Source organism: Nomascus leucogenys, chromosome 18 (assembly GCF_006542625.1).
Source record: "Nomascus leucogenys isolate Asia chromosome 18, Asia_NLE_v1, whole genome shotgun sequence".
NCBI classification, from domain to species: Eukaryota; Metazoa; Chordata; class Mammalia; order Primates; family Hylobatidae; genus Nomascus; species Nomascus leucogenys.
The window spans coordinates 6,730,076-6,746,009 of record NC_044398.1 but is presented as its reverse complement, the minus strand read 5'-3'; the positions used below and the strand labels follow the sequence as shown (position 1 = coordinate 6,746,009).

At 38.9% G+C, this 15,934-nt stretch overlaps 1 protein-coding gene across 2 annotated transcripts in view; it reads right to left on the bottom strand.

The window, feature by feature from the left end:
• LCA5 (lebercilin LCA5) overlaps positions 1-15,352 on the bottom strand; it is a 54,200-nt gene extending 38,848 nt beyond the window's left edge. Inside the window, exon 1 of one of the 2 annotated variants that reach the window (XM_003258264.2) lies at positions 15,087-15,352. The gene's annotated coding sequence lies outside the window, so the exon portion shown is untranslated. Of the gene's footprint in view, positions 1-15,037 lie in introns of both variants that reach the window. The other variant, XM_030798911.1, reaches the window with a different exon arrangement.
• Positions 15,353-15,934: the final 582 nt, after the last annotated feature.

Genomic DNA, 15,934 nt, shown 5'->3' with positions numbered 1-15,934 from the left:
CATATCAAAAGTGTTTAAATCCTTGAGTTCATATGATATATTTTACAAAAACCTAATTATTCACCTTTGGAAGATTCTAGGAAACCATCTCATTCAATTTAAAAATTTATATACATAAAAAAACACACATGCATCTTGCCTATACTCTTAAAAAGCTATTATCTGAAAATAACAAAATATTAGATGAGGGGGAAGTATTTCTTTATGGAATTATTCTAGTTAACAAATAAAAAATAAAATATTAAAATGACAGAATTAGACGAGCGACATTTCACAACTCCTAATGAAATAATGAAGCTATATAATGATCATAAATGGCTGTATCACTACAGAAAAGTAACAGCCAGACACCATGTCTCTGATAGGACAAAATAATACCTCTGAAGTAATCTCCCCTCTTCCCCACAAAAACTAAATCTGAATCAACTGAAGCCTCTAAATGTAAATGACACTGAAAGTATGAGAGAGATCGAGGTACAAAGAAGCAATCAGAAAAAATCCAGACTGTAGCAAACTCTACAGAAAAAACTAGATTCTTTAATGGACAAATTGCAAGCAGAACAACAGAGAGGAGAGAAGAGGGTATTTATATAATAAGAAAGTCTTAAGAAACAACCACCAAGTGTAATCCATGGACAGTATTTCACTCCTGATTACAATAAACTGTATTAAAAAATTATAGTCAAGAAAATTTAAACACTACTTATTGTTATTAGAGACAGGGTTTTGCTCTGTTGCCTCAACGGGAGTGCAGTGGCATGATCATGGCTTACTGCAACCTTCAACTCCTGGGCTCAGGCAATCCTCCCACCTCCTAAGTGGCCAGAACTACAGGTGTGCGCCACCACGCCCAGCCCTGACCACATATTTAATATTAAGGAATTATATTGTTTTAGGTGAGACATTGATACTGTCTTTTTTTTTTTAAAGAATCTTTATCTTTTAGAGATATATGTTCAAATATTTATAAATAAAATTGTCTGGGGTTCGCTTCAAAATAACCCAAAGGAAAATGGGTAAGGGTAGAGATTATACAAAATTGACTGTGAGTTGATGATTATGTAAACTGATTGAAGACTTTTGAATTCATTATTCTAATATTTCCAATTCCGTATTTGTTTGATATTTTCTTTAGAAGAAATATTTTAAAAAGCAAAAAAAAAAACACTTTGATTTTATTTCTGATGTGAGTGTCCAGCAATCACAGTCTCTATCAAAATTAGCTACTGTATCTAAAATCAACAATTCCTATGGCAAATACTAATATTACAAATATACATAAATCAGCCTGAATCTTTCACTCTGCAATCATGTGAAAAAATATTTTCACACGAAAAAAATTGTCTAGAAAAAAAGGATAATGATAACAGCAAGTAAGTGGCTCTAGCACTCATTAGTATGTAAATCTGGAGAGTTTACCTCTCAATGTAAGTCTTATTTTTTTAAACGTAAAATGGTAATATTACTAGTAACTACTTTAGAGAATTCTTGTGAGGATTAAATGGGATAATTCAATAACTATTACACAGTAAGAACTTGGTAAATATCAACAATTATATTAGCAATTCAAACACATATGAGATGCTCAGTAAATTATAACTGATGTTCTTTGTCAACAACTTTCAGTTTAAATTCCAATAATAAAATTAAAAGTTGGTTATATGGTAAAGATGAAAATTATTTCTGTTTACATTTGCATAGCAGAAGTAGCTTCCTATGACCTCCCTATCCCATCTAAATCTGAGGGGCCCACCAACTTTCTATGGCAAAGGGGAAGAATACAGTGTTCTCTCCTTGCCCCCTCTCAAATATATCCACATAGTATCATAAAAATAAATAAAGGAAATATCCAATGCCCCATTACCCAAGTCCTGCTCCTTGAAACAACCATTTTAATGGCTTATACCTTTATGTGTATGTTATATCTTGAGTTAGCAATTTTAGACTATGAAAGATGAGGATTTAACTCACCCTTCACCTTATATGGTTGCAACATGCAACTACATGTTGGTTATGCATGGTTTTTCTCTTAGAATTCCTAATTGTCTTTTTTTCCTATTAAGCGGAAAAAACATTTCTTATATCACTAATATCTACCAGCTTCTTAATCTACCAATAGCCTGAAGTCCATTCCATTCTTCCTCCTAAAGACATTTTCCTTGAATTTCCTATTCTAATTTAAACCAACTACTTTCTAGACTAGTACTGCTGTCATTCTGGAATTACTTTTATTGAATTCCTGAGTTAGTGCACTATTTCATTTAGACCATGTCACCTTTATTAATTTCCATCATCATTTTACTGGTCCACATCCTTACATAACTTCTTCAGAAAGCATTTACGGTTTAGGAAGTAAATGTTCTAAGTCCTCGCATGCCTGAGAATGTCGTTATTTTACCTCACACTTGTTACTTTTCATACATTCCAAATTCTAGGTTATTTTCTCTCATAACTTTGAAGACACTGCTTCACTGTCTTAAACCCTCAGCATTGTTTGTGAGACATGTTATAATCATTCTTTTGTTAAAAATATATCAGCATTGTTTGTGACACATATGTTACAGTCACTCTTTTATTCAAAATATATTTCTTGAGCTCTATGTAGCAGTAATGAACAGAAAGTCCCTGCCCTTAGGGAATTTACACTCCAGTTATGCTAAAACAGATTCTCATTCCTTTATAGGTTATCTTTTTCCTTTTTTCGCTCCCTAGATGCTTTTAGGGCTTTCCTCCTTGTTATACTGAAATTTCACAAGCACATGAATACCAGTGAGCCTTTTTCGTTGTGTTGGGACCCTTTCTCCCCCTCTTCCTTTCAATCTGGAAATCTGTATCTTTAAGCACCAGAGATTTTCTTACATTGTTCTTCAGATAATTAACCTTTTTTTCCATTTTCTTTTTGAAATTTCTCCTAGTTAAATAATAAGCCTACTTTTTTCTTCTATTTTCAGAGTTTTTTCAATTTATCTTCTAAACCATCATTTAAAAAACTGTGCCAATATCTTCATTTCCAAGAACTTTTTCTTGTTCCGATTTTTAAAATAATTATTCTCTTCTCGCATTACTGAGGTAATATATTTTTTTTCTCTGAGAATACTGCATAAACATTTTCTGTTTAAAGTCTCTTGTGATCCAAGAATTACCTCTGCTTCATATAGTGTCAGCTTTTCTGTTTCTTTATCTTGGGCTTTTTATTTACATACTTCTGGTTTTATTTCTCTGAAGATAATTTCTGGTTGATCATTTATACTTAAAAAAAAGAGAAAAAAGAAGGAAATGAAACCACTCCTAGGAAATCCCCTCGTTTTAGCAGACCAGCTGGACCAATTCCTAGGACTCATCTTTTACACCTGGGCTAAAACAATGTCTATCATAAATATCCTGTTCACAGGAGAAGAAAGGAGAATTAGGAAAGTGGTCATAGCCATCTGGGAGAGGCAACACCCTCCCAGGCAAAAAGTCTTGCCAGCCAAACAAAAATTTCCAAATGTCAATCCCAACTGGGATAATCACAATCCCAGGGACTGGGCCCAAATGCAGGACCTCAGGAAACTAATAATTAAAGGGATCAAAGAGTCCACTCCCAGGACACAAAATGTCTCAAAGGCATTTGAAATTCAACAAGAAAAAGAGGAAATTCCCTCTGCATTCCTGCAGAGGCTCAGAGATCAAATGAAAAAATAGTCCGGATTAGATCCGGAGGACCTAGTAGGGCAAGGCCTCTTGAAAGTTAACTTTGTAACTAAGAACTGACCTTGCAGGTCAGGGAGTGCAGCTGCAGGTGTGGGGGCGGCAGGAGCCACAAGCCAGAGCAGACAGCCAAGATAATGGTGGACAGTGTGGGAAAGCTAGTGTGAGTAAACCTCTAATAAAAGAACTAATGTCCGTATTACACAAAGGGAGTCACTGGGGACCCCAGGCTCTGTGTGATGCAATACTTAGGAACTATGGGTGTATAGGGATTTATACCCTCACTAAACAAGTATGTGGAAGTTGTGTAACTTGTCAAAGCGTAAACAAAAAGGTGATCAGAAAACAGGCCACAGGAGGAAGGCCTCCCAAACTAAGACCATTTCAAAGCATTCAAGTAAATTTCACAGAAATGCCCAAAGCAGGAAAACTAAAGTATTTACTGGTAATCATAAATCACCTTTCAGGCGGGGTGGAAGCCTTTCCCCTTCCCAATAGCCACTGCCAGGAATGTGGTCAAAATAATATTAAAACAAATTTTACGGCTGGGCGCGGTGGCTCATGCCTGTAATCCCAGCATTTTGGGAGGCCGACGTGGGTGGATCACAAGGTCAGGAGATGGAGACCATCCTGGCTAACACGGTGAAACCCCGCCTGTACTAAAAATACTAAAAGTTAGCCGGGCGAGGTGGCAGGCACCTGTAGTCCCAGCTACTTGGGAGGCTGAGGCAAGAGAATGGCGTGAACCCAGGCGGCAGAGGTTGCAGTGAGCCCAGACCGCACCACTGCACTCCAGCCTGGGTGACACAGTGAGACTCCCTCTCAAAAAACAAAACAAAACAAAACAAAAAAACAAATTTTACCTAGATTTGGCTTGGTGAAAAATATTAATTCAGACAACGGGGGCTGTTTTACCTCACGGGTGTTAAAGGGAATTATGGAAAGTTTACAAACTAAATGGAATTATCACATCCCTTGGCAGCCCCCTTCCTCTGGAAAGATAAAAAGAATAAATCAAACTCTCAAAAAGCTATCACCAAACTAATCTTAAAAACTAAAATGCCCGGAACCAAATGTCTCCCAATAGCACTCCTTAGGATTAGAACAGCCCCAGGAAAAAACTTGGGATTGTCCCCCTACAAGTTATTATATGGGCTCCTATATTTTGGCAGAGCTACAAATCTCCCTACTATGGAAACCAAGGATCAATTCTTAAGAAATTATAAACTGGCCATATCCTCCACCCTGTCATCCCTTAGGTTAAAAGAACTTCTAACTCAAACTCTGCCTCTTAAGTTTGCTGTTCACCGTTTCCAGCCTCATGATTTCCACTTCTAGCCTGGTGATTTGATGCTGATTAAAACTTGGAAAGAAGACAAACTCCACCCAAGCTGGGAAGGACCCTCAAGTGCTCCTAACCACTGAAACAGCCATGCAAACAGCTGAACAGCAGCAGATTCACTGTACTCTCATCAAGGGACTGGTAAAACAGACCCCAGAAGGGAGGGGAAAACAACAGTAAAAAGTGCATGGGTCACCTAAGGAACCCTTAAAGTTAACTCTAAAAAAAAATCTACAAAGAAAACACAGGCTGGCCCCATTTCTGGAAGTTAATATGGCTAAAATGGGCTACTATACAAAAAGCAGAACGTCAAAATGGAAACTGGCAGGAACTCCTCCCTACCCGATCAAGTTGGTATCAATGTGACCAAGATGGTAGCAACACAAACTATAAGATTTAATACCTGCCCGGTCTTATCTTGTGGGAATTTGAAAAATCAGAGACAGCTCTCACAGGCAAATAAATATCTTTGCCCTGAACATGATACAGGTTACAGTAGCGCATGACTCTACCCCGGCTGGGATGATGTATGGTAAACTACCCAATTTCAGGGTCGGACAATAAACACGGGGCGGGTAACTCTGAGCTGCAGACCCTTAAAGAATAAACTACACCTGTCCAAGGGCTCCCCGCCAAATGACTGCCAGAATTTAAAATGCAATCCTACACTCATCACCATCAACAATCCAGCCATTCTAAACCAAGAACCAAAGGAAGCGTCTTGGGTATATGGATTAAGAGCAGACATCACTGGGAAAGACCCCCTAGGGCAATTCGTTCTCAAAAATCAAAAACTCAACCTCCCATTTGCCCGGGACTACTCCAACTCCAAACCCTAATAAACACTTTAGTCCACCAAATAATAACCCCAAAAGGGTAAAAATAATTGAGGTAAAGAATTTAAGGCAAACCTTAGAAATTGAGACAGGGTACAGGGATGTGAATGCCTGGGTCGAATGGGTCAAATTTTCGGTACAAGCCCTCAACAAGAGTAACTGCTACCAGTGTGCTGCGAAACAACCTCAGGCAAAGGTGGTTCCATTTCCTCTAGGATAAAATATCAATCCTGAAGGAATGCGTTGCATGTTGGCTCTATACCAGAACGAGGATGCATAGGAAAATGAAACTTACACAAGTCTGTCATTGCTCTTTCCTGCATTGTGGAGGTCAAATCCCAGAGCAATTCCATCGTTCTCTATAGGGAATATAAACCACTCCTCTTGTCTCTCTAGGCAGGCGGCAGAGTTCAATAAGCCCATGGGAGAATTTTCAACTTGTACCCACATCCTAAACATCAGCGGTAAGGCAATGGCAATCACTCAGCTCTCCACATACCCAGTGCTAACGTCATGTGGTATTGTGGGAAAAGGAACCTCCGTAACCTGTTACCATCCGATCGGACGGGGACTTGTGCTTTAGTCCAATTGGCCATTCCCCTCTCCCTGGCATTCCATAAGATACCCAAAAATACACATGGCCACCAAAACCGAAAAGATGTAACAAATTCTTTTAATCCCAATATACATGTTAACCCAATAGGAGTCCCTAGGGAGATGCCTAATGAACTTAAGGCCCGAAACCAAATACCTGCTAGGTTTACGTCAGCACTCTTCTCGTGGTCAACTATTAATAAGAATGTGGATTAGATTAACTACATCTATTATAATCAACAAAGATTCATCAATTATACTCAGACGCCCTCAAAGGGGGTAGCTGGCCAGTTAAATGCCATCAGCCAAATGGCCTGGGAAAACAGGCTTGCACTAGACATAACACTAGCAAAAAAGGGGGGAATATGTGTTATGCTGGGTGGGAAATGTTGTACTTTCATTCCTAACAATACTGCCCCAAATGTAACCATCACGAAAACTTTACAAGGACTAACAACTCTAGCCAACAAACTGGCAGAAAATGCTGGAATTAATAACCCATTTACAGGTTGGCTAGAAGGTTGGTTTAAAAAATGGAAAGGCATGGTAGCCTCAATCCTTACATCTCTCATAATTGTGGTAGGAGTCTTACCAGCAGTGGGATGTTGTATTACCCCTTGTGTGAGGGGACTAGCACAGAGATGAATTAAAATGGCTATTAATAAGCAAATGCCCATAACTTACTAGCAAAATAACCTGCTACTACTAGAAACCAAATTAAACTCACTCTCCAAGAAAGAAAAAAGTTAACAACTTCTAAAGCAATTCAGGGACCAGAAAGGTTTAAATAAAAATGCAACCAAAGAAAGTAAATAGAAAAGAGGAGAGAATTAGTGAGAAAACATTTTAAATGGTCCACTTTCAAGGCATGATAAATCTAAGCACTGGCAGCCAGCCTGCAAATGTAACAAACCGCAGGGCTCATGCACCTAGAGGGTCACAATAAGCGAACAGAATGTAGAGGAGGGGTCAGCCAATAAAAGGGAAGAAAGTTTAGTTATTGGGAAATCGAAATTTAAGAGAGGAAGGGGATGGGGTAATCCATCAGCCTTATAAGGTATCCTTATAAGGGTAACCTTATAAGGGGTGTAAGACTTAGGCAACATCCAGGAAGATGGTAACCCCATAGAATATAAATCACGCTGCTATAAAGACACACGCACACGTATGTTTATTGCGGCACTATTCACAATAGCGAAGACTTGGAACCAACCCAAATGTCCAAGAATGATAGACTGGATTAAGAAAAGGTGGCACATATACACCATGGAATACTATGCTGCCATAAAAAAGGATGAGTTCATGTCCTTTGTAGGGACATGGATGAAGCTGGAAACCATCATTCTCAGCAAACTACTGCAAGGACAAAAAAACCAAACACCACATGTTCTCACTCATAGGTGGGGATTGAACAATGAGAACACTTGGTCACAGGAAGGGGAACATCACACACCAGGGCCTGTTGTGGGGTGGGGGGAGGGGGGAGGGATAGCATTAGGAGATATACCTAATGTAAATGACGAGTTAATGGGTGCAGCACACCAACATGGCACATGTATACATATGTAACAAACCTGCACATTGTGCACATGTACCCTATAACTTAAAGTATAATAAAAATATATATATATAAAAAGAAATAATTGGTTAATTCATTTATTTCTAACCCAGGTTTTGAGGGATGTCTCTAAATCTGTGAAGAATATTTGAAATGGTTTGTGCTAACTCATGTTTAAGAAAGATTATCCTTAGCAAACTAACAAAGCAACAGAAAACCAAATGCCATTATGCCATTATAAGTGGGAGCTAAATTATGAGAACACATGGACATATAGAGGGGAATGACACACACTAGGGACTATTAAAGGGCGAAGGGTGGGAGGAGGGAGGAGATCAGGAAAAATAACAAATAGGTACTGGGCTTAAGACCTGGGTGATGAAATAATCCATACAACAAACCCCCATGACACAAGATTACCTATGTAACAAATCTGCACATGTACCCCGAACTTAAAATAAAAGTTTAAGAAAGAAAAACAAAACAAAACAAAGAATATATTATTTTCTTTGCTAAACTTCTGATTACTTAGGTTCTATTTTGAAATAAGGTGGGTTTTTCTAACCTATGCGTAATACTTATATCATCTCACAATTTATCATTGCATTTAATAAGCCAGTACATCCTTAGGAAATATAACAACCCAAATAACTTAGCTTTCCTAGAGAATAGAAACTTAGACACGCGAAAATTCACTTGTAAAAAATTAGTCCTGAGTCCTTGTAGAAACTTGTAGCTGCCTGGCTAATCGTGTTTCAGAAAAATAGCTCAAATAAGCAAACAGGCACATAGAATAGAAGTTAAATAAAAAAGAAAAGACGTAAAAAATTAGACCAAAAAAAAGAAACAGATAAACATGAGGTAAAGGAAGTAATTATTAAGTTTTCTTATAAAGTATAAAACAACAAAAACTACTATAGCTTAACTAGATTACCTAACAATTAATCACTGGACAGGACCCTAGGAAATCAAGTCTTTCCTTTGCAAAGATTTAGGAAACTGAGGCCCAGACTTACCTAAGTTCACAACTGGTCTAAGATCAGAAAGCTCGTTAGTAAAACTTGAAACAGACTGTAAGTTTTCTGACTCTTAGTTGAGTGACCTACTCAATATTTCAATAACAATCAGATAACTACCTCATCTTTGAAGCCACCTCCACCTGTATCTATCCCATCCTCTTTGCCCTCTCAACTCTGCTAAAACTGAAGAAGCATTTCTGCTCCTTTTTAAAGCTAAATCTTTTACTCATCTTCTTTCCCATACTACCTCTCAATGTCAAGGATTGTGCTTCTGCAATTGTGCCCTCTCTACAGGATCATTCCTATCAACAAAGAGGTGCTAATGAAGCTGATGCTTGATTCCATGTTCTGTTGCATCTACAACCCAATTTCTCCACTCCAATTTTCCAATAATTTTTTGAAGAGTAATCTTTAATCTAGAATGCTATCACCACTTCTTTTCCAACCATTTCCTTTTGAACGCACACTAGTTAGGTTTTCATCCCCACCACTCCACTGAAACAGCTTTTGTCAAGCTCACCGATGACATTCACCTTCCTAAATCCATCAGCCAAGTTTCTTATTTTTTGTTTTGTACATCTCCTCCCACCATCAGCCAATTTTCTGCCCTACTGGTCCTTAACCTCACAGTAGTGTTTGACATAACCAACCATTCCTTCCCTCCTAAAAACTCTCTTCTTACTTGCTTTTCCATAGTGATCTATTTTCCCGGTTTGCTTACTGCCTCGCTGGCTGTCTCCTGTCAGTCTCCTTTGTTGAATCTGCTTCCTCTTCCTGATCTCTAAATGTTGGAATACACAGGGCAGCACATGTTATCTACACTCTCTCCTTAGGTGATCTCATCTAGACTTCATTTACCCTGGCTTCCACATTCATATATTCACCTTCCTACTTGACAATTCTATTTGGATATCTAAAAATCATTTCAAATGGACATGTCCAAAACTGAAATCATTATCGTTCCTTTTCCACCTCAACTCTTTCCTATGTTTCCGATCTCATTAAACGGTAAATGCATCCACTGAATTACTCATGACACAAATCTAAAGATCGTCCTGGATTCCTTCTTCCTACATCTCTCATCCAAACCATCTGTAAAACCAGACACTTTAATCTCCATCCTACATTCCAGATCTGACCATTTCCCACCGTCCACAGTGCTACTGGTCTAGTCTAAGTCACGTGAGTCTAGTCCACATCCATGTTTTCTCTGTAGGGCTTCTGCAATAACCTCTTCACTGATATTCCGCTTTCATCCTTGCCTCACATCAGTTTTTCACACGACAGTGAGAAAAAGCAACTTAAAACAGAAATCAGACCAGTACTGCTGTCCTGCTTAATGTACTTCAATGGTCTCCTATGGCCGTCAGAGTCCTTAACCAGGCCTGCAAACTTATACAACGTCTAGCCTTTCTGTCTACTTCTCTATCCTTACATCACTCTTCCTCTCAAATCTCCTTTTTCAGGCAAGCTAGCCTTCTTCTGTGCCTTCAACATATAAGATTTTTGCCAACAGCCTTAGTACTTGCTGCACTAACTAGAACTTCACAAAGTGGTTCCTTCTCTTCTTCCTGTTCTCAGCACAAATGTCACCTTCTCAAAAATGGCTCCCTGACAATTTTCTATTAAAGTGAGCCCAGTCACTCTATCCTATTACTCTGCTTTATCTTCTTCACGGACCTTGTTACTACTGGAAATAATCTTACATTTATTGCCTTACTTCTCCTACTAAATATAAGACCCGTGAGACAGAACTCTTGTCTGTTTCGTTCACCATAGTAAACACACCACCCACCATTCATTATTTGTGAAATGAATGACTATAATGTTATTTCAAATAGAATATTAAGTTCCATTTTATAAAATTTTCCTTTTGGTTTTAAATAAAATGTTAAATCTTCCCTCTTTTAAAATAATTGCATAAGAATTACTTAAATCTCTAAAATTCCTGAGAGAGAAAAGTTAGCAAATCAAAAAGTTTTCCTCAGAGTCACTGCCACTGTAAAGCTGAAATATTTTTTTCTAGGTTAATTTTAAATAACTGAGAACCTAATAAGGCTTCAAACAACATGAATTTCACCTGCAGTTAAAACAGTAATTTCTGACTAATGTAATGTAGTCATAATACTATTGAATGAATATAATTATTCTTTTTCTTAAAAGAAAAAAAGTGATCTTAGATTAACAGAACACTGAAGATTTATAGTCCATGTGTAGTTCTGCAACTAATTTAAACCAAGAATGAATCAGTTAACAGTTGTTCGTTGCGGGGGGAGGGGGGAGCTGAGGAGTGAGGGGTACTTGTATGTATCCCATTAGTTCCCTCTCAATGATAATCAAAGAACTAACTAGATAAAAGCAAAAAAGGAAAATTATAAGCCTTGTGCCCAATTTCAATTCCTAAGAACTGTTTATTTCCTAAAGCTGGCTAAACATGCCACTACAGCGATTAATAGAAAGCTACCAAATCTAATACTTGACACTGTTCATCCAAAAGTAAACTCCCCTTTAAAAAAAAAAAAAGGTAAAAGTCTCAAACAGTATAGATTACACATAACAGGTCAAAAAAAAAAAAAAAAAAAAGAAGATAACCTAAAGATCCTCGAGCGCCAGAAGTTTCTTTTATCTCCGATTACAAATGAATCAGAAAGCAAATCTAAGTTGTAGAGTCCATTGTATATAAATATCATAGTGATATCTAATTCATCTGACTCTAAAAAACCGTCTTAGTTTTAAGAAAAAAAAACTGTAAAATCAACAAACTGTTAATTTCCTGACATATCCCTGTGCTCAGCTTCTTTGTATAAAACATTGCTGACTGGCTACCTTTGCTGCCAACAAGAGTTCACACAACAGACAACTAGGCAAATAAAATGGAAATAAACCTAAGTGAGAAAGATATAAATAAGGACATTTCTCCTCCCCGCAAAAAAGATGAGATAAAAGTAAAAACCATATTGCTACATTTGGTTACTGCTCCTCTTCCACAAAGGAGAAATGAAGTAAAGTTTCTCCACTCTTCTAATACATGTCCCCACGTATTTATAAGCATTTTCCTTATTCTACTACTTATCTGCATAATCTTGCTTAAAAACCAAACTATTTTTACTTAAAAATAAAACAAAAAATAAAGTTTGGATTTAAAGTATGATCAAATATGATCAATCAGATCACAGTAAATACTACACTTGAAATGTAAGACATAATCAGCTTATTTTAAACATTTTAAGCAATGGATCAAATTAAATCATCTTAAGTACAGTACATATTCCCAAAGTTCAGTCAGTCAAATGAAAACATCATAAAATGTTCATTCATTCATTCATTCATTTATAAGACATTTACTGAACACCTATGAAGTGTCAGGCACTAGATTATAGATGCAGCTGAAGATACAAAAACGAGTAAAATACGACTGATCCCTTACCGTTAAGTAATTCCCAAACAAGAGGAAAAAAAAAATAATGCGACAGTCTATAAGTACTAATGATAAAAGGAAGCAGAGAAAGCTTAGTAAACTCAGAACTAAGATTAGAGGACAGACGGAGTTTGAGAAGGTTTCTAGAGGAGATAATGCCTAAATTGAGTCTTAATGTATTAGCAGAGGTTAGGCACAATTACAATTTCATGCACGTGTGTGTTTGAAAAGTGGGGTGGTAAATGAGGTTAGAAAAAGAAGACAGTGAAGTACGACCCTGTCTCAATAAGAGGATGCAGCATTTGCAAAAGTAAAAGGCATTAGATAAGCATGGCATATCACCAAACTGCAAATACTTTACAACTGTGCTGGCCAACACAGCGGCTCCTGAGCACCTCAAATGTAGCTATTCAGAATTGGCATATGCGGCAAGTGTAAAATACATGTGGAATTTTGAAAACTTAGTACATAAAACAGACCATAAAGTAGCTCTTCTATAATCTTTCTTATATTGACATATGCTAAAATAATATTTTGGATATATGTGGTTTAAAAATACATTAAAATTTCAGCTGTATTTTATTGTGTGTCTACTGAAAAAATGGATATAGCTCACATTCTATTTCAAATGGACAATGTTAGCTTAAAAGGATGGCACTGGCTGGGGAGTAGTGCTAAAGTAATAGTAAGTGGGACTGGATCGGGTGGAAGATAATATCACAAGAAGAATCTCTATGTCATTAATAAGTTGGTTGGAAACCAAGGCTCTTCAGTAGGGTTAATATTATCAGATCTGACATTTGCAAGGATCCATCTCCAATCTAAGAATTGGAGGGCAGGAAAGCTGGAGGAAGAATATCAATTGATCTTGATAATCACTGACAGATAGTGTTTTGAAGGTAGTATAACTAGAGACACAGAGTACAGAATTGAGTAAGATAAACTACACTTGGTGACAGATTAAATAGGAAGTCTGAGAATAGAGACGAACTTGAGTAAATTCCAAAGTTTTGGGCTTGCAAAATTAGGAGAATGTGGTATTCAAGCAGGACAGCTTTGGCAGGGAAAGGTGATGGGTTCAATATTGGACATACTGAGTTTGGGATGCCTACGGATGGGAAATTTATGTGGAAATACCAAAAATTAGCTACAAAAGTTTGACAGTAACTCAAAAGTTCCAGAACAGAAATAAAAAATTGGGAGAGTGTTAATAAAACACAAATAGTGTAAGCCAAAGGACAGGAAGAAGATAGCCAAGAACACAGAGTAAAAAATAGAAGACCGAAGACAGAAGACTGGATTATTGGGAAAAACAATAATGAAATATGGAGGGCCGAGGAAGAAGATCCCACAAAAGAGTTGAAGAATGACAGGCAGAAGAAGAACCCAAGAGAAGGGTAGCATCTTTATTTTAATGGGCTTCCATTGTGTCCCACAGAATTATAGTTCCACAATATGATTAACGGAAGAGATGTGACTGACAAAAGAAGAAAAATCTATTTTCCAAAGTCACAAACTACTTTTTGATATTTAAAATGACACTTGGTCAACTTAGAGAATCAAAACAAACTATTATTTCCTATAACTTATTTGGATAAACATACTAGCCAACATGCAGGAAATCACAAAGTGAAATATTTAAAACGGTAATACAGAATTTAAATGTGGAACAACTGGAAAAAACATAGATTAAAATAACCACGCAAAAGAAAGAGGGAATGAGTAAAGAACTGGAAACATCGGTTTTACCATTCTAAAAAACATATCCCTCTGCCAAAAACTAATTTAAATGATGACTTTTGATTCCGAAGACATCTCTAACGCAAGTTCTTAACGTGAAGATAAAGGAGCGGAATAAATATGTATGTGCCCAAGTATACTTTCCAAAGAACAAAGTGAACAAAAAAGGAGTTTATATCAGATGAACTGGACCAGGGCTCTTCACTGTTAAACACTATCCCACGGTCTATCGAACGTAAACGTCACGTATCTGAGTACCGACTCCAACTCGAGAGTGTGCCAAAAAGGCACTTTCTTTTTTCTTTTATTTGTAACCATCTTTACTCCTCTCATCCCATCCCGGAAGGACGTATAGAAATATCACAGCCTGGACAAGTACGGCTTTCCACTCTAATCACAGTTTTAATAGTAACACATCTATTATTATCCGAGAGCTACCAAAGCCTCCTTTTCCGTCTTGGCCCTTGGCCCTGCCCCTCCTCTCTAGTCTTGAGTCTCCACGGGCCTCCAGGGTTTTTGTTTTCTTTGTTTTAATAACAACCACTTCTCTAGATCCGCCTGCTCCCTTCCTTCTCTTCTCGGTCCCGGGAAGTAAATACCCTTTCCCAGCTCCTCTCCTCCTAACTTCCCAGTCCCCCCAGTGCCGGTCAACCTCCCTTCCTCGGGACCCTCTCAGGAGCCGAGCTCTTTACTCATTTTCCTAAGTCTTCCTTCTCCTCGCGGTCCCTAAATCCTCTCCCATGCCTAATCCCTTCATCTTCCCTGGTTTAAGAAGCACCCGCAGGCCCCCATCCACGAACGCCCCTCCGCCAGCTCCCCGACGCTTCAACCCAGCCTCACCTCGCACCTCCACCTCCCCCGCCGTCTCCACGCCCACTTCAAAGCCCACCTCCAACCCGCCGGCTCCTCCGCAGAGCCGATGCGGCGTCCCGCCTCCTTGCCTTCCCGCTTAGGACCGAACTCCCAGCTGGGGCCTCGGCGTCTGGCCGCCAAGGAGCGGATGCCTGGCTCCTGCGGAGGCTGCCGGGCGGGTGCCGAGGTTGCCGAGATGCGGGAGGTTTAAACACAGGGATGGGACGGGGGCGAGGACCGCGGCTCCTGGGTGGCAGCGGCGGTAACCTGGGCTCCAGGGTAACCGAGGCAGAGGCCTAGACTGCACTACGAAGAGACCGCAGCCAATCATGACGACTCTACCCGAGCTCCCATTGGCTTCTGTCTCCAGACGGCGCTTTTTATTGGCTTCAGTGGAACTGGAAGGCGGGACGGCGAGTGCGGGAGAAGGCCTCCATTGGCCGACCGCTCTAGCTGCAGCGGAGACCCCAAGTAGGGAAATTGGGGCAAAGCGCGGAGCGCTCCAGGTTCCTATGGGCTGTGCGGTGCGACGGCTCGACCGCTGAGCGTCGTGGGCTCCGAGAGGGACGCGGGCGGTGGGCAAAGCGGCTTCATGATATGAATTGTAAAATTGGTGACTGCTTAATGTAAAACACTTAACAATTGCTTAGATTTCCTTTGGGAAATAACTTGCTTTTAAATGGTAAACAAATTACAAACAAACTGCTAGTGCTTCTGGGTCTTCTTACCGAAATGGCTGATTCAGGAGGATGCGGCGTGAGTGCACTATTTCCTGCCTCGAGATCCTGGCCGTGAATCACCAACGAGCCGCGAGTTTGGCTTGAAAGTGATTTTTAGGTTTTGGAATGCGTTTGGGGTGGAATGGCATCTGAAATATTTGCGCAC